The sequence below is a fragment of the Myotis myotis genome, unplaced genomic scaffold, assembly GCF_014108235.1.
Source record: "Myotis myotis isolate mMyoMyo1 unplaced genomic scaffold, mMyoMyo1.p scaffold_m19_p_3, whole genome shotgun sequence".
In the NCBI taxonomy this organism is placed as follows: Eukaryota; Metazoa; Chordata; class Mammalia; order Chiroptera; family Vespertilionidae; genus Myotis; species Myotis myotis.
This window is the reverse complement of record NW_023416335.1, coordinates 71,144,654-71,163,119: the sequence shown is the minus strand read 5'-3', so window position 1 is coordinate 71,163,119 and position 18,466 is coordinate 71,144,654.

Genomic DNA, 18,466 nt, shown 5'->3' with positions numbered 1-18,466 from the left:
TGAGGGATGAAATATAAAAATTACATAAGAATAAAATATCGGCCCAGCCCATATGTCTTAGTGGTTGAGCATAGACCTGTGAACCAGGAGGTCACAGTTCAATTCCCAGTCATGGTTTGAGTTTTGGGATTCATCCTAGTAAGTGGCATGTAGGAACAGCCGATCACTGATTTTATCTCATCATTGATGTTGCTATCTCTCTCTACCTTTCCCTTCCTCTCTGAAATCAATAAAAAATATATTTTTAAAAAATGTCAATAAACTTAAATAAATAGCAACAAAATTATATAGATTGAAACACAAAGAAAAATACTCTGTGATCTGTAGCAGTATATCAACCACTTTAACATATTAATAACTGCAGTCTCAGGAGAAGAAAGTACAGAAAAAATTTTGAAAAATAATGGTGGAGATTTATTCCAAATTTGAGAAAATGAGAAGTCCATAGATCCAGGCAATTTAAAGAACCTGAAGCAGGATGAAAAGAAGGAAGAGTACAAGTTTTGAAAACCTATGAAAAATGGAAAAACTTAAAATGAGCCCTATTATTCCACACAGATACAAATATAATTACCATAGACTTCTCCACAGAAATGGAAAGCCAGTTACAAAAGAATGATGACTTTAGAATGCTGAATGATAGGCAAGGAAAATCTGTCAATACAATATTCTACACTAGCAAAATTATTTTTTCAAGAATTAAGATAGAGACACAGCTGACTCTCACAGCCAGTTGGCCTGGAGGTCAAATCCTCCCAGTATTAACTACAACAATCAAGGCTTAACTACAACAAGACTGTGCACAAAGACCACTAGGGGGTGCACCAAGAAAGCATAAAAAAAAATGCGGAGACAAAGAAACAGGACAAAATTGTCAATGGAAGATATAGAGTTCAGAACCACACTTTTAAGGTCTCTCAAGAACTGTCTAGAAGCCACCAATAAATGTAGTGAGATCATCAAGAAATCTAATGAGACCCTCGATGTTATGATAAAGAACCAACTAGAAATTAAGCATACACTGACTGAAATAAAGAATACTATACAGACTCCCAACAGCAGACCAGAGGAGCGCAAGAATCAAGTCAAAGATTTGAAATGTGAAGAAGCAAAAAACACCCAACTGGAAAAGCAAAATGAAAAAAGAATCTGAAAATACGAAGATAGTGTAAGGAGCCTCTGGGACAGCTTCAGGCGTACCAACATCAGAATTATAGGGGTGCCAGAAGATGAGAGAGAGCAAGATATTGAAAACCTATTTGAAGAAATAATGACAGAAAACTTCCCTTACCTGGTGAAAGAAATAGACTTACAGGTCCAGGAAGCGCAGAGAACCCCAAACAAAAGGAATCCAAAGAGGACCACACCAAGACACATCATAATTAAAATGCCAAGAGCAAAAGACAAAGAGAATCTTAAAAACAGCAAGAGAAAGAAACTCAGTTACCTACAAGGGAATACCCATACGACTGTCAGCGGATTTCTCAACAGAAACTTTGCAGGCCAAAAGGGAGTGGCAAGAAATATTCAAAGTGATGAATGCCAAGAACCTACAACCAAGATTACTTTATCCAGCAAAGCTATCATTCAGAATTGAAGGTCAAATAAAGAGCTTCACAGATAAGGAAAAGCTAAAGGAGTTCATCACCACCAAACCAGTATTACATGAAATGCTGAAAGGTATCCTTTAAGAAGAGGAAGAAGAAGAAAAAGGTAAATATACAAATTATGAACAACAAATATGCATCTATCAACAAGTGAATCTAAGAATCAAGTGAATAAATAATCTGATGAACAGAATGAACTGTTGATTATAATAGAATCAGGGACATAGAAAGGGAATGGACTGACTATTCTCGGGGGGTTGGGGGGAAGGGGTGTGGGAGATGCGGGAAGAGACTGGACAAAAATCGTGCACCTATGGATGAAGACAGTGGTTGGGGAGTGAGAGCGGAGGGTGGGGTGGGAACTGGAAGGAGCGGAGTTATGGGGGTAAAAAAGAGGAACAAATGTAATAATCTGAATAAAGATTTAATTAAAAAAATAAAGTAATATATATTGTAAAAAAAAAAGAATTAAGATAAAATTATGATTTTTCAAGGAAAAATGTATGAGAAAAGGTAAACAATTTTAGATCTAAGCCAACAAATGAAAAGTATTAAAAGTGATAAATATGTGGATAATTACTTTAAAAAACGTTTGTCTCATCATTTAATTTTGGTCAAAGGCAGTTGACCATTTAAAACAAAAATAGTGATGGAAGGAGACTTGACAGTGGGTGATGATCAAACAATATAATATACTGATTATGTATTATAGAATTATACACCTGAAACCTGTATAATTTTATTAACCAAGGTCACTCCAATAAGTTCAACAAAAATGTTAAAAAGCAAAAATAGCAACAATATATTTTGGGGTTTATAAGATATGCCAAAACAAAGGCACAAAAGATGAAAAGGGATATGAACGTGTAATATAAATTTTTATACAATAAATAAATTGCTGTAACATAATTAAAAATAGATATTCTAAACCCTAGGAAAACTAATAAACTTCACAATTAATCTAAATATGTCATGGAAGAGGAAAAAGGAATCCTAACCAAAGAAGACCATTAGAAAGCAAAGACCAAGTTGATAGACTTAAATCAATAATCTCAATAATTACATTAAATGTGAATGGTCTAAACATTCCAATTAAAAATAGATTATCAGATTAGATCAAAAAGAAAAACTATATACTTTCTACAAAAACAAAATACAAGTAAAGACAGATAGCTGAAAAACAAGGGAGAAAATATATTCCATAGAATTACTAAACTTAAAGCTGGCATGGCTTTATTAATATTAGACAAAGTAGATGACAGAACAATGAATATTACCAGGAATAAAGATAGACATTTCATCATAATAAAATGGGTGGTCAATTTTCAGGAAGTTGTAACAGTCTAAAATATTTATGACTCTCCTAGAAAATATTTTAAAATACATTAAGCAACTGAAAAGGGGAAATAGACAAGTTCCTAATTCTAACTGGAAATTTCAACACTTTTAATGTTCACAAGAGAAGAGATTAAAAAAAAATAGGGATACAAAATAACAGTATATTTGCCTTACTTGATTTAATTCACATTTATTCAGCATTTCTACCCAACAGCTGCAGAATACACAGGAAAAGAGCAAATTAAATCCAAAGCAAATAAAAGCAAATAAATAATGAAGACAAAGTAATCAATAGATCATGCGGTGCTTTACAAAATTAGTACAGAAATACATACTCATTTAAGACACCTGAGGTTGAAAATTCACTAGTATACTAGTAACTTATAGAGGCCAAATATCTTAAGCAAATCCTTTCAGGCAAAATCCAGGTTATTTTTATTTTTTAATCTCTCACAACACCTGCAATAGTGCTGTGTATGTAGTGGCAGCTAAATAACATCTGTTAAATTGAGTTGTATTGTGTCATTATGCATGTTTTATTAATACCATCTCCGAATGCATCAATTTTGGAAACACATTCACTATGTAACTTCTGCTTTTTTAGAATAAAAAAAAAAACAAAAAAACCAGGTTGTTGATACTGTGCTATCAGCGCCAGTAATCGTTCAAGCTTAAAACTTCAAAGATATTAAGAGTCACTTTCTAGAAATACTCCATTAGCTATAAATATGCCAAAAATGATTTAAAATATACATAGACAAAAATTAACTACGTGATCATGAAAGCTCACCATTGGAATTTCCATGACTACATCTCATCTTTATGGGAAAATAACATAAATGAAGGGATGTTGGCAGGGAGTTAATAGCATCTTACCCATGATCTGAAATGAGGCAGCTATTTTAAATGGAGTGGGTTCATTTATCTTCTGTTTGAAGCTACTCCAGTGAATAACAATAAGTCACTTTGTTGTCCAAGAACAAGTTCATATAGCTTTGTCTGTTGGAGAGCATGGGGCAGTCAGATGGGGTTAGTGAACCGGAGATTGAGAATCTTGAATTTGAGATATTTTCCTCTCAGTAATCAAGTTTTTAGGTAAATGGTGCTGTTTTTTGGGTGATTGCAAAGTTCATCTATGTTTTTTCAGTTTAAATATCATTTCCTGAAATAAAGTCTTCTTTAATTTTCAAACTAATTTTTCTCCTCTGTCATATAATTACACAGATCTTTATTTTTCCTCTCAACATTCACTAGACCTTTAATAATCTGCTCAATGTCTGTGTTCTTTTGTTGTATAGATTCTAAATTCCATGAAAGAAGAGATCATGCTTGTTTTGTTAGCTGTTATATATCCAAAGCCTCTTCTGGTATCTGGAACATAGTATTTTGTCATTAAATGTTTAATGAATGAATGAATGATTAGGGCGAAGCAAGAATATTAGTAGATATCTTAGGTGAGCTCCATCTTGGAGATCTTTCTTTCATTTTTTAATCTGGCTTTGGATTTGTTGGTCTGTCTTTATAAATTTGGATTTTTAAATGTATTTTGAAGGCTCAGAGATGGGAGTATTAGTAGCAGTGATTTCTTATGTTGCATAAATCTTAGGTCTAACACAAAAATAGTTTTTCAAAAATTTACCCTATAATGATTAAAATCCAGTAGTTATAATAATTGCATAAAGTTTATCATCCATGTAATGTTTATATTTGAATTCTGTCTATATTGTAAGTTACTGTCTTCAAAACTGGCTTTCCAACATTTTATAAACATTTTCTTCATATTCACAGCAACTACTCTGAGAGTATAATAAAAATCATGTATAAAGCAAACTCTTCAGGCAATTATAATGTACTAGAGGCCTGGTGCATGAAATTTGTGCACTGGGGGGTGGGGTTCCCTCAGCCCAGCCTGCCCCTCTCACAGTCTGGGAGCCCTCAGTGGATGTCCTACTGATGGCCACAGTCTGGCAGCAGAGGCTTGGAGCAGGCATCCCGTGTGTGTGTGTGTGTGTGTGTGTGTGTGTGTGTGTGTGTGTGTCTGTCTGTCTGTCTGCTAGGACCTGCCCCCAGCCACGCCACATAGGCTCGAAGCAGTTGCCGTGTGTGTGTGTGTGTGTGTGTGTGTGTGTGTGTGTGTGTGTTTGTGTGTGAGTGTGTGTGTCCCCACTAGGGGTCTGCCCCCAGCCACATTGGAGACTCAGAGCAGGCACTGTGTGTGTGTCTGTGTGTGTGTCTGTGTGTGTGTGTGTGTGTGTCTGCTGGGGGCCTGCCCCAAGCCACACCATGGAGGCTTGGAGCAGGAGACCCTCTGTGTTGATCTCTCAGGCTCCTGGCCTCCATTGCATGTTGTACTCTACCTTGAGCTATGGCCAGGATGGGGGTGCTGCTTGCAAGCTGGGCTTTCCTGTTCCAGGATCGCCATGGTGACCGGGGAGCAAGCCCAGCTGGGGGTTGCCCACAGGCCGGGCTTTCCTGCTCCCACATCTCCATGGCAACCCGGGAGCAGGCCCAGCTTGGAGCTGCCCGCAGGCCGGGCTTGCTCTCCTGCTCCCGGATCCCCATGGTGACTGGGGAGCAGGCCAAGCTGGGGGCTTCCTACAGGCCAGGCTTGCTTTCCTGCTCCCAGATCCTCATGGCGACAGGGGAGAAGGCACAACTGGGGGCTGCCTGCAGGCCGCTTGCTTTCCTGCTCCTGGATCAGGCGCAGCTGAGGGCTGCCTATAGGCTGCACTTTTCTACTTACCGATGGCTGGATCACTACAGCAACCCAGGGCTCAGCAGCACTTTCCTGCTCTCCAATAGTCATAGGGTCCTGGCTGGGGGGCGGGGCTTAGCAGTGCAGGGCTTAGGCGGCACGGGGGTCCCTGCTGGGTGCTCTGGTGGCACACAGGGGTCCCGGCTGGAGGCGGGGCTTATGCCCTTCTGCCCAGGGCTGCATATGGGGGCCGGATGGCAGCTCGTGCTGTCCCGCCCTGCCTGTAGTATAGGATAGAGGCTTGGTGCACAGGTGGGGGCTGGCTGGTTTGCCCTGAAGGGTGTCCCGGATCAGGGTGGGGGTCCCGCTTGGGTGCCTGGCCAGCCTGGATGATGGACTGATGGTTGTTTGCAGCTGGTCACACCCCCTTAGGGGTGGGGATCCCCACTGGGGTGCCTGGCCAGTCTGGGTGAGGGCCTGAGAGCCGTTTTCAGGCTGGAGGGCAACTTAAGCTCCCAGCCTCTCCTTTTTTTCTTTTTTTTTTAATTCTGGGATTTATTTACCTTCTATAGCTGTCACTGGAGCTGAGAGCTGGCTCCAGCTCTGAGGGCTGAAAGCAGGTTCTGGGTCTGTTTGGCTTCTATAATTGAAACTCTGTTGCCATCACAGAAGCTCTAAGCTCTGAGGCCGGCTGGCTGAAAGCAGGTTTCTGGAGCTTGTTTAGGTTCTATAATTGCAACATAGTTGCTTAGCGTGCAGCTCAGAGCCGGGCTGCAGCAGGCGAGGAACCTTGGCTTCCTCCATCACTGGAGCAAGCAAGCCTCCTGTTTGCTTCAGCTGCGTGGCTACCGGCCGCCATCTTGGTTGGCAGTTAATTTGCATATCCTGCTGATTAGCCAATGGGAAGGGTGTCAGAGTTATGGTCAATTTGCATGTTTCTCTTTTATTAGATAGGATTATTTAAGCTCTTAGTAAGTTCACTTATAAATTCTTTTTTTAATTTTAAATTTATTTTTATTGTTGAAAGTATTACAGACTCCCTCTACCCCTTTATCTGCTTCCCCACTCTCCCAACCACTTCCCAGCCTTTCACCTTGACTGTCCATGGGTTATGAATTTATGCATATACATTTTTTGGTTAATCTCTTCCTCTCTTCCCCTGCCCCCCAAGCTCTGAAATATGTCAGTCTGTTGCATGCTCCAATGTCTCTGGATCTATTTTGTTTGGCAGTTTATTTTGTTCATTAGATTCCACATATTCTTTAAAAGAGAACTTTAAGCATTAATTTAGGACTCTGATATATCAAAGAAAAGTAAATTTTCTGTCAATCATGGAGAGACTAGCTAAGAAAGATTTTAAACATTTCAGGGTTTCTGCAACATTTTCCTACTTATTCTGAACAGTCCCATGGTCACACTCAGCATGAGTTCCAGCGGTACTCAACCTGTGGGTCATGAACAATGAAAATATATCCTGCATATCAGATACTTACATTATGATTCATAACAGTAGAAAAATTACAGTTATGAAGTAGCAACAACAAAAATTTTATGGTTGGGGGTCACCACAACATGAGGAACTGAATTAAAGGGTCGCGGCATTAGGAAGGTTGAGAACCACTGATTAGTCTTCTCAAATTAGAAAAATCTTGGGAATAGAAAGCATTCTGGGGTTGAGGAACATAAAAGTTTTCCAGTGTTGGCTCTTTGATGCACCTTAGTTGATTAATTAATAACCCTTTTACAGATTAAAAGCCTTGGATCTCCCTGCTGCCATTGGTGCATGGGCTATCTCTGGTCCTTGTACTGTGCTACTGCAAAGGCAATGAGGGAGTTTGCACAGTACCTAGAGTAAGTCCCATTGCTTGGAGAGACATCGACTATCTTGGCATCTTGGCATATTTTTACCAGCCAAAATACTTACTATGGCATATTGAGATCCCCTCTAACAACCATGGATAAAATATGCAGAATATCTTGTGAAGACTCACAGAAATGTAGTCTTACACACTGAAACACAGCCTTGACTTCAGGGAAGCAAATACTTTACATCTGTAGGGGCTTTTCTTTTGGCCATCCTAGACTAGCTATAATATAACTAAGAACTCTAAAACCATATCTCAAAAAATATAGCGGAGGAATAGAGCCTGAATCAAAAATGTGTTTAGGTCTTTCGAGGCCAGTGCTGGGAGAACTTTCCTACTGGACAGTTTCTGGCCCCCTAGAGGTAAGGACAAGGTTAAATTCAGCCCACCGATTTCCCAGAGGCAGATTTATGGATTTCCCACTTTAATTAACACATGCTGCCAGAGTCTCTAGGTGCCCTGAAATTCTACTGGGAAATCTAGGAATAAAGTTTTAATGTCATTATGAAGAAAGAGAACTAATTCTTACTAATGCTATGTGGTGGGCATTGCTGACAGCAGCATTACAATGTAGGTGTAATGCCCATTTTCAGAACAGGATGAAGCTCAGAGATGTGTGTCATTTCCCTCTATAGTTAGGACTCTCGGAAAAGTATCCAGCCCTGTCTTATTTCAAAATGCACATTTTCCTTATACAACCTTGCTGCTTAGGAGTCACGCAGAAGAGGTTGGTAAGCGCTTGTGCGGTTTTACCTAACAGGATCATAAATGACCGAAGATCTTTGTAAGCTAAGTGAAATATATTGTTCTTTATATTCTTATTGGCCAATAATAGGAAGACATGAACTTTGTGGACTTTAAAATAAGTAATGCTGATGTTTCTCCCACCCATATTCACAGTCTTCTTTACTTCTTATCACACACAAAAAAATCCATTTGTGAGGTAGTTGTCTGGTCTGAGTGTGTCGACTACAATGAAGAGACTGTTTAAAACAGACATAGAGGGCCAGCTCAGGGCACTGACTTCACCAGAACCGTGAAGCACCCACCTGAGACCAGAAATATTCTTATTCTCAGACACTAAAATTTTATTTAATCTTGTTTAATATATGTCTCTATCCTCCTATTTTAAAAGTAACTGAAACTACAATTAGTTATTGTAAGAGACACCATTTCTTAACAGGGACTTCCCAGCTGGTAAGCTTATCAATAAGCACGTTGAAATTAAGTGTCCCATTAGGTTGCCTTGCGTGAGTTATTTAGTGTTTGTGTTCTCATCTGAGGTACATGTCATTTATTGTTGTATTTGTTTTTATGACTAAATTGCATGTTTTTATCTCACCCTTTACTTGGTTAATTTAAATCAAGCGTTACAGGATTTGAAGACTGCTTTCTTGTATACTATGCAATTACATTTTAATAGAACATTAGTGGTACCTCCTGGATAAGACTATAATAATTTATCAAATCATTTACAATGGCAATGTCATAAGAATAAGAATGATGGTCATAAACTCTCCAAGTCAAAATGAGTTATTGAACTTTATAGTGTCTTTATTATAGTGCTGTGTCTTTTCATCTCAGCAAAGAAAACATCTTTCACCTAAAGGTGGCATTACGTAAATCCAGACTGAATCCACGGAATAAGATAAAGGATTGATCTGGCAACAAAACTGATAATTCTTCACTTTTGTATAAACATAGAAAGAGGACAAACATTACACATTTATTCATTGTATTTTCCTTAATTAAACCTTGGATTGTAATCCCCTATTAAAATATATTATATAAAAATAATCTCTAACTCCAAATTAGATTGTGTTCAAAAGTTCATTTTGTTGAATTGAAAATAATTTTCCATTAGAAACCCAGAGAGAATAACTAAAACCATGATGTTTATTAAAATTAGTGGTTGCTGAAAATAGTACATCATATTCATGAGTTTTATTTTAGACTACAAACCTTATATATACTATATAAAGTACTAAATATTATGCAAATGCTAAATAGGAATTTATTAATTTGTTAATATTTGAGGGGGTCAACCAGCTTTTTAAAAAATAATTGGTGATTGCTAACCTCTTGAGCACACTTAATATGACATTGGGCAAGAATGCTTAATTAGGAGCTCTCCTACACAAGTATAGAATGTCTTTGGATTTAAGAGTGTTTTCCTGTTATTTCCTATAGTTATTTGAACTAATGAATAATATTTAATAACTTAAAGACTATTTATTTCTTTAATTTAAGCCACAGGTAGAGGAACAGAGTCCTATTTAGGCAGTGTAACAAGTTCTAGGACAAAAATTATTTTTTTCTGCCCCAAACCTAGAATATATCCTATTTTATTTAATAATTCAAACAAATGTAGTAACAGTTTGCTCCCATTAACTCCTCAACTCACTGAGAACAGTTAAGGACATATCTACTTTTGTTCATCCTTGTATTATTCCTTTGCCTGGCTTAGGGTAGATGTTCAATAAATAACTTGCTGAATTAATAAATCCATATGGCATACTTCAGACATAAATCAGCATACTCTGGTTTTTAATTTGGAAGTAACTTTTGATAATGAAGTCTAAGATTCTGAAATAGTTCTTTGAATCAGGAGCAGTAAGAGTTAGTGAGCAGAGATTTCAAGTTCCTTTCTATGGCTATTATACATATCTAATATATATAGTAATTCAGACAGGGTATGCAAATATTTAACCTCTTTCTTAGATGGTCTGCCCCAAATTACCTTATTGGTATAATTACACTTTGGTAGGTTGTACATTATCTAGAAACAGTATTTAGTGAATTGTTATGGCCCATGAGATATATTTGGGCTTATCCTATCTAATAATAGAGAAACATGGTAATTAACCGTAACTTCGCTACCTTTTCCATGGGCTAATCAGAGAGATATGCAAATTAACTGCCAACCACAATGGAAGCTGGCAGCCAGGCAGCTGAAGCGAACAGGAGGCTTGCTTGCTCCAGTAATGGAGGAAGCCAAGGTTCCCTGCCTGCCGCTGCTGGGCTCTGAGCTTGCACTCTAAGAAACAATGTTGCAAATATAGAAGCTAAATAAACCCCATGCTTTCAGCCAACCGGCTGAGCTGGAGTTGCAACAGTGTTTCAATTATAGAACCCAAACAAACCAGATACCTGCTTTCAGCAGCCCAGGTCTCAGAGCTGGAGCAGAGCCTCGGAGCTAAAGCCAGCTCTTAGCTCCAGTGACAGCCATCGAAGGTAAATAAATCCCAGAATAAAAAAGAAAAAAGAAATAAAAGAGAGGATGGGAGCTACAGTCACCCGCCAGCCTGAAAACGGTCCTCAGCCCCTCACCCAGACTCGCCAGGCACCCCAGTGGGGACCCTCACCTGAAGGGGGTGAGACCAGCTGCAAACAGCCATCATCCCCTCACCCAGACTGGCCAGACACCCCAGTGGGGACCCCCACCTTTAAGGGGGTGTGACCAGCTGCAAACAGCCATCATTCCCTCATCCAGGCTGACCAGGCACCCCAGTGGGGACCCCCACCCTGAAGGGGGTGTGACCAGCTGCAAACAGCCATCATCCCCTCATCCAGACTGGCCATGCACCCCAGTGGGGACCCCCACCCTGAAGGGGGTGTGACCAGCTGAAAACAGCCATCATTCCCTTACCCAGGCTGGCCAGGCACCCATGCGGGACCCCAACCCTGATCCGGGACACCCTTCAGGGAAAACCTGTGGGCCTCCACCTGTGCAGCAGGCCTCTATCCTATATAGTAAAAGGGTAATATGCAAACTTACCCTAACAGCAGAAGGACTGGGAATGACTGGTCATTATGACACACATTGACCACCAGAGGGCAGATGCTCAATGCAGGAGCTGCTCTCTGGTGGTCAGGGCACTCTCACATAGGAGGAGCTCTGCTCAGCCACAAGCCAGGCTGATGGCTGCCAGTACAGCGGTGGTGGTGGGAGCCTCTCCTGCCTCCTCAGCAGCGCTAAGGATGTCCAACTCCAGTTTAGGCTTGCTCCCTGCTGGCAAGTGGACATCCCCCGAGGGCCCCGAGCTGCCAGAGGGATGTCTGATTGCCAGATTAGGCCTAATCCCCCGGGGGGAGGGCCTAAGCCAGCAGGTGGTCATCCCCTGAGGGGTCCCAGGTTGAGAGAGGGCACAGGCCGGGCTGAGGGATGCCCCTCTCCCCCCCACCTCCTGAGTGCACAAATTTTTGTGCACCAGGCCTCTAGTCTACTTATAAGTTGCTTGAATTTGGAACACAAAGTTTCTTCATATATTCATATATTCATTCAGATATAAAATCTTATCTATTGATTCATTCATTTATCCAAACATTAATTATTAAGGACACTTATTCTGTGATCTTGGTAATTGGAATATATTAATAAACTCATGTGGACATGAAAAAATTAAAGCAGGTTAGGAAAATTGGGATAGTTGCAATTTTAGATTAGTGATCATTGAAGGAGGAGAGTTAGCTGTGTTCAAATCTGGAGGAAGAGCATTTTAGGCAATAGGGAACAGCCAGTGCAAAACTCTAACATGAGAGTGTGTCTGATAATGTCAAGAAACTAACTGCAAGGGGGCCAGTGCAGCTAAGAGAAGGGGAAGGGGAAGGTGAAGGGGAAGGGGAGGGGGAAGGGAAAGGAGAAGGGGAAGGGGAAAGAGAAGGAGGAGAAGGAGAAGGAGAAGGAGAAGGAGAAGGAGAAGGAGAAAGAGAAGGAGAAAGGAACAACAAATAAGGGAGTACAAGATCATATGGTACTTTCTAGGTCAATATATGGACTATTGGTATTACTCTGAGCATATGAGGTAATCAAGACTGAGATTATTGAACATAAACGTCACAAAGGAGAGTGGTATTAGAGATAAAGTAATTAGGGAATTAAGGAAGAGAATGTATTATGTCTAAACCATCAGAGCAGAAAGGATTACTATGGAGATCTGGCACTACTTTTGAATGAATCTCTGCATATAACAGGACTCTAATAACATCTCAAGTTTTCATTATGTACATGTGCTTTAACATTTTTGTTGTTGTTATTCACAGCTTCCTTTCTAATTATACTTCTTCCTTTAGAGATCTCATTCATTTCTATGGTTTAGATGAACATTCAATGCTGATGACTCTCCACTTTATGGTTCCCATCCACTGGCCTCTTCTGGGCACCAGATCCATAATGTCAAATGACTACTTGGCCTACTTCAGAAGAAACTTGACATGGATACATTTCACTGAATCAGTTTCAAAGGAGAGAATCATGAAGTGACAATACAATGAAATTGAATTAGGAGCATGTCTCCCCTTTATTTTCACTTCTCTGTGAACATATTAGAAATTGCATTGCAGAACTTAAAAGAGTTTTAAAAAGGTAGCACCTTGAATATAATTTTTCTGTTTGGCATCAGTTGTAATGATTCACCTTACAAGAGAGAAGGACAGATGAGTTTGTGTGTGTGTTTTTTCTCATTATATATAGCACTGGGAGGTAGAGGACTAAAATACATTATATAGAATGCATGACTTGAGCTCTTAATGTAAGGTGAGATGAAAAGCTAGCAAAAAATGTCAAATGTGACTTCTATGTTTCAGTTCAATGAGGAAAAGGAGAATCTTAGAGATTCTTGGGTATATTACATTGATGAGATTGGAGAGAGAGGGAGACATTAGAGGAAACAAGGGATTAGAATTGTTCTTGTGGACTTGGAAGTCATGCACACATTAGCAGTAAAGGAGTGGGGCATTAAATTGAGGAGTGAACAGATAAAACATACAAGGTATATAGTGTTCAAACTTCCTGTCATCATAAACTGATGCTATCACAACTGCATGCTCTTTCTTAGATGTGCTAATCCAGAATGGAGTCTGTTACTGTTCAGTCATGCCTTGAATTTCCTGTTTTTCATTTCTGTAATTAGTGACCTATTAAGGAGCCATTAAGACAATTAGCAGGTATTAACTACAATTGTAGCTGAGCATTGAGTATTCCATCATGTTTGCTTCTCTTAAATATGAAGGCTATTTAATGTTATAAATCAATATTACCTCAATTAAGATAAATTTTAAAAAATAAAAATACTACACAAAAACTGTTATTGCAAGTTGAAATTTTATTAGGTAGTTTAACCAGCAGGTATCATTTTATCCTGAGATTAAATAGTAGTCTGCTGTGTTATGACATGAGATAGATTGCATTTTTAGCAAAATTGGAAACATATTGAATGGTATATATTGATAATTAACATTCAACAAGTTGAAAGTAATTAGTACCTTCTCAAACAGGTCTATTCAAAGATTCAAATAATTTGTGAATGGCATTCCTAGAAGGTGTACACTATATTTTATAATTGTCCAATTCCTTGGTTTGCAGATTAACAATCTATCATTTCTAGCCTGGAGTTCAGTGATGTGCATTTGGTATGATCTATCATCTATTAATTAATACATTCATATCCTTCTGCTGTGTTTTGCCACTGTCTGAAGGGATATCTCATTATCTTCTCATTAGCTCCAGTTCTGACTTCAGGGTTTATTTTTATGGAGCTAACAAAGACTTTAGCAGCATAAAATGGCATTTTAATAAAAAAATATGTTGACTTTATATGGTATGTGCAGAAAATACTATAGAAATGTAAGAAATATATATTCAGTAACATTTTTAAAATATCAAAGTCAGTTTACCATCACACCTACTATATAATTAATAGTAAATAATTTGATACCAGCCAAGATAGCCTTAAAGAGTTCTCAGCTTGACTAAACTTTGTTTATTTTTGTATTGTTCCATTTATTTAGGTTTTTAATTTCAGCAAGCAGTATTGTATAGTTTCAGTATACAGGTCTTATACATACTTTGTTAAGCATATCCCTAATTATTTAATATTTAAATGATGTTATAATCTCATTATCAATTCACAGTGATTTCTTGCTAGTACTTAGAAATACTATTGATTTTGTATATTGCTTTTGTGTTCTTGGGATTTTCTTTGTATACAATCATGACATTCTATAAATAAAGACAGCTTCCAAATGTGTTTGCTCTTAATTATGTTTATTGCATTGTTGCATTGCCTGTGACCTCCAATACCATGCTAACTATAAACGGAGGATGCCAGCTTGACGAACTTTAGACAGGTTTCTTTCTGACCTATCTTTTCTTAGAGCATTTACTTTAGAAAACTTGTAATTGTACATTCCTTCTCTGTCTCTTTGAGATGTAAATCTTCTACAACCAAGGAATGTCTTCCTCAAAGACTGAGAACAATCCTTTGGAAATAGTGCCTCTGTCTCCCCTCTCTGTGAGAAGGTAGGAGCCTAACTCAATTAATTCCAACTAGCAAACACAGATGGCCCCTGATAGTCTCTAACTGTTAACTAGCTCACCCAAGCACTTAAAAACACTTCTATTTTGTTTAAATGAAGTTGAGTTCAGTCTCCCTCTTCTAATGCTATAATTTCTTTCCTCTATTAAAATAATCTTGAATAAAGTCTTCCTTGCCTTTTTAGCTGGCCTGTTGCATTTTTTCTTTTACAATACACATCCTATCTAATAAAAGAGAAACATGGCAATTAGCATATGACCGCTACCCTTCCCATTGGCTAATCAGGGCAATATGCAAATTAACTGCCAGCCAAGATGGTGGCTGGCAGCCAGGCAGCTTAAAACTAACATGAGGCTTGCTTGCTTCAGTGACGGAGGACTCCAAAGTTCCCCACCTGCTGCTGCAGGCCTCTGAGCTGTAACTCTAAGCAACTATGTAACAAATATAGAAGCTAAACGAAACCTCAGAAACCTGCTTTAGTCCGCCGGGCTTCAGCCAGCAGGATCGCAACATTGTAAGCAAAGGCCAGAAACCTACTTTCAGCAGCGGAGGCCTAAGAGCTGGAGCCAAGCCTGAAAGCTAAAGCTGGCCCAGAATAAAAAAAAAGAAAGAAAAAAAGGAGTGGTTGGGAGCTTCAGTCACCCCCCAGCCTGAAAACAGCCCTCAGCCCCTCACCCAGACTGGCCAGGCACCCCAGTGGGGACCCCCACCCTGAAGGGTGTGTGACCAGCTGCAAACAGCCACCATCCCCTCATTCAGGCTGGCCAGGCACCCCAGTGGGGACCCCCACCCTGAAGGGTGTGTATCCAGCTGCAAACAGCCATCATCCCCTCACCCAGTCTGGCCAAGCACCCTAGTGGGGACCCCCACCCTGAAGGATGTGTGACCAGTTGCAAACAGCCATCATCCCCTCACCCAGGCTGGCCAGGCACCCCAGTGGGGACCCCCACCCTGATCCAGGACACCCTTCAGGGCAAACCAGCTGGCCCCCACCCGTGCACCAGGCCTCTACCCTATATAGTAAAAGGGTAATATGCCTCCTAGCACCAGGAGCAGCGGAGCTGCGAGGCCTCCCGGCACCGGGATCAGCATGACAGGGGGCAGCGCCCAAACCCTCTGATCACCCTGTGGCTCTGTGTGTGACAGGGGGCGGGGCCACAACTTCCCTATCCACCCTGCTCTGTTCGTGACAGGGGAAGGCACCCCAACCCCCTGATCAGCCCTGCTCTGTGCCTGATAGGGGGGAGCTCCCCAACCCCCTGATCGCCCTGCGGCTCTGTGTGTGACAGGGTGCGGTGCCCCAACTCCTCCCCCCCCCCCCACGGGCCCTGCTCTGTGTGTGATGGAGTAGAGCCATAACCTCCCCATCGGCCCTGCCCTGAGTGTGAGAGTGGTGGCACCCCAACCCCCTGATCGGCCCTGCTCTGTGCGTGACAGGGTACAGAGCCCCAACCCCCCTGATGGGCCCTGCTCTGTGAGTGATAGGGGGCAGCGCCCCAACCCCCTGATTAGCCCTGCTCTGTGCGTGACAGGGGGTGGCGCCGCAACCTCCCCATCAACCCTGCCTTGAGTGTGACAGGGGACGGTGCCCCAACCTCCCAATCGTCCCTACCCTGAGCGTGACTGAGGGTGGCATCACAACCTCCTGATCGCCCTGCTCTGTGCATGACAGGGGGCAGCACCCCAACTCCCCAATCGGCCCTGCTCTGAGCCCGACCAGGGGCTGCACCTAGGGATTGGGCCTGCCCTCTGCCACCCGGGAGCAGGCCTAAGCCAGCAGGTCGTTATCTCCCGAGGGGTCCCAGACTGCGAGAGGGCACAGGCAGGGGTGAGGGACTCCCCTCCCCCCCGAGTGCACAAATTTTTGTGCACCGGGCCTCTAGTCACTAATAAAGCACTTAGGAAGTGTCAGGCCTATATCTAAGTTTCTTCATATGTTAATTAATTTAAATTCATGAAAACCCTATGAAATAGGTACTCTTGTCATCCCCACCCTTTTTACCTAATCACCTGGAGGTGAACTAACTTTTTCAGGACACAGTAGAAAGGAAACTGTCTTTTTGAGTCCCCAACTCTTCATCCCCAGAAACACCCCAAAATCCAGCCATTCTTTTGTCTTTCAGCTAATGTAGTGCTAATTTTTATAGATTTTGTCATTCATTCACTTGGAGAGTATACGTGTATTGACTTCTAGTATGTACTAGTGCTAGGGGTAAAAATATTAGATAAGACAGGCATGACTCCTTATCTCATAGGACTTATAGTCAATTAGGACATGGAAGAGTAAGCAGGCAATTTGAATACCTTCTGATACAGGTGGTAAATGCTGCTTTGAAACATATGGATTGGGCACCAATATATACTTTTTATAAATCTAAATTCTTTATTGTTTAAAGTATTACATAAATCTCCTTTTTCCCCCATTGACCACTCCCTGGCCACCTCCACCCCCCAGCACATGTCCTCATTGCCCCCATGTGTCCATTGGTTTTGCTTATATGCATACATACAAGTCCTTTGGTTGATCTCTTACCCCCTCACCCCCTGCCTTCCCTCATAGGTTGGACAGTCTGTTTGATGCTTCTATGACTCTGGTTCTATTTTTGTTCATCAGTATATGTTGTTCATTATATTCCACAAATAAGTGATATCATGTGATATTTATCTTTCTCTGACTGACTTATTTCGCTTAGCATAATGTTCTTCAGTTCCATCCATGCTGTTGCAAATTTATAGGACACTCATACAACTTAACAAAAGGAAGAAAAACAAGCCAATCAAAAAATGGGAAAAGGACCTAAATAGACACTTTTCGAAAAAGGACACACAGAAGGCCAAGGGACATATGAAAACATGCTCAAAGTCACTAATCACCCAAGAGATGCCAATCAAAACAACAATGAGGTACCATCTGACACCTGTCAGAATGGCTGCATCATCTTTTACAATAGCTAAGATTTGAAAACAGCCTAAGTGCCCATCAGCAGGTGAGTGGATTAGAAAACTGTGGTACATCTACACAATGGAATACTACATTGCTGTAAAAAAAAAAGGAATTCTTACCATTTCTAATGTATACTTTTGAGATATGGAAAGCACTCCAGGGAAATGACCTATCAAAGTCTGAGAACTAAATCAAAGAAGAACAAGGTAGGATGAGTGTTCTAGTAATTTTAAATATATTTTAAAATCTTTTTATTGATTTTTAGAGAGAGAGGAAGAATGAGGGATAGAGTGATAGAAATATCCATGAGAGAGAAACATCATCAATCAGCTGCCTCCTGCACACCCCCTACTGGTGATCAAACCCGCAACCTGGGCATGTTCCCTGACCAGGAGTGGAACTGTGACCTCTTGGTTCCTAGGTTGTTGCTCAGCCACTGAGCCATACCCATCAGGAAAGGAAAGAACTTTTAATAGAAAAGAAAAGGATCTATTTTAAATATATCTCCTAAAGTTTATTTTTATATATTGGTTGCACCTTTGCAAAGACTACAGATTACAAAGGCATCTTGTTAAATAATACTTGGAAAAATGTGCATCTAGTTATTGGCTCAAATCCTTCCTATGCCTATTACCATTTTCAGTTGAGGTAGGTAATACTACAATTAGCTCCAAGCATGCATGTACATTTTTACAGCACTC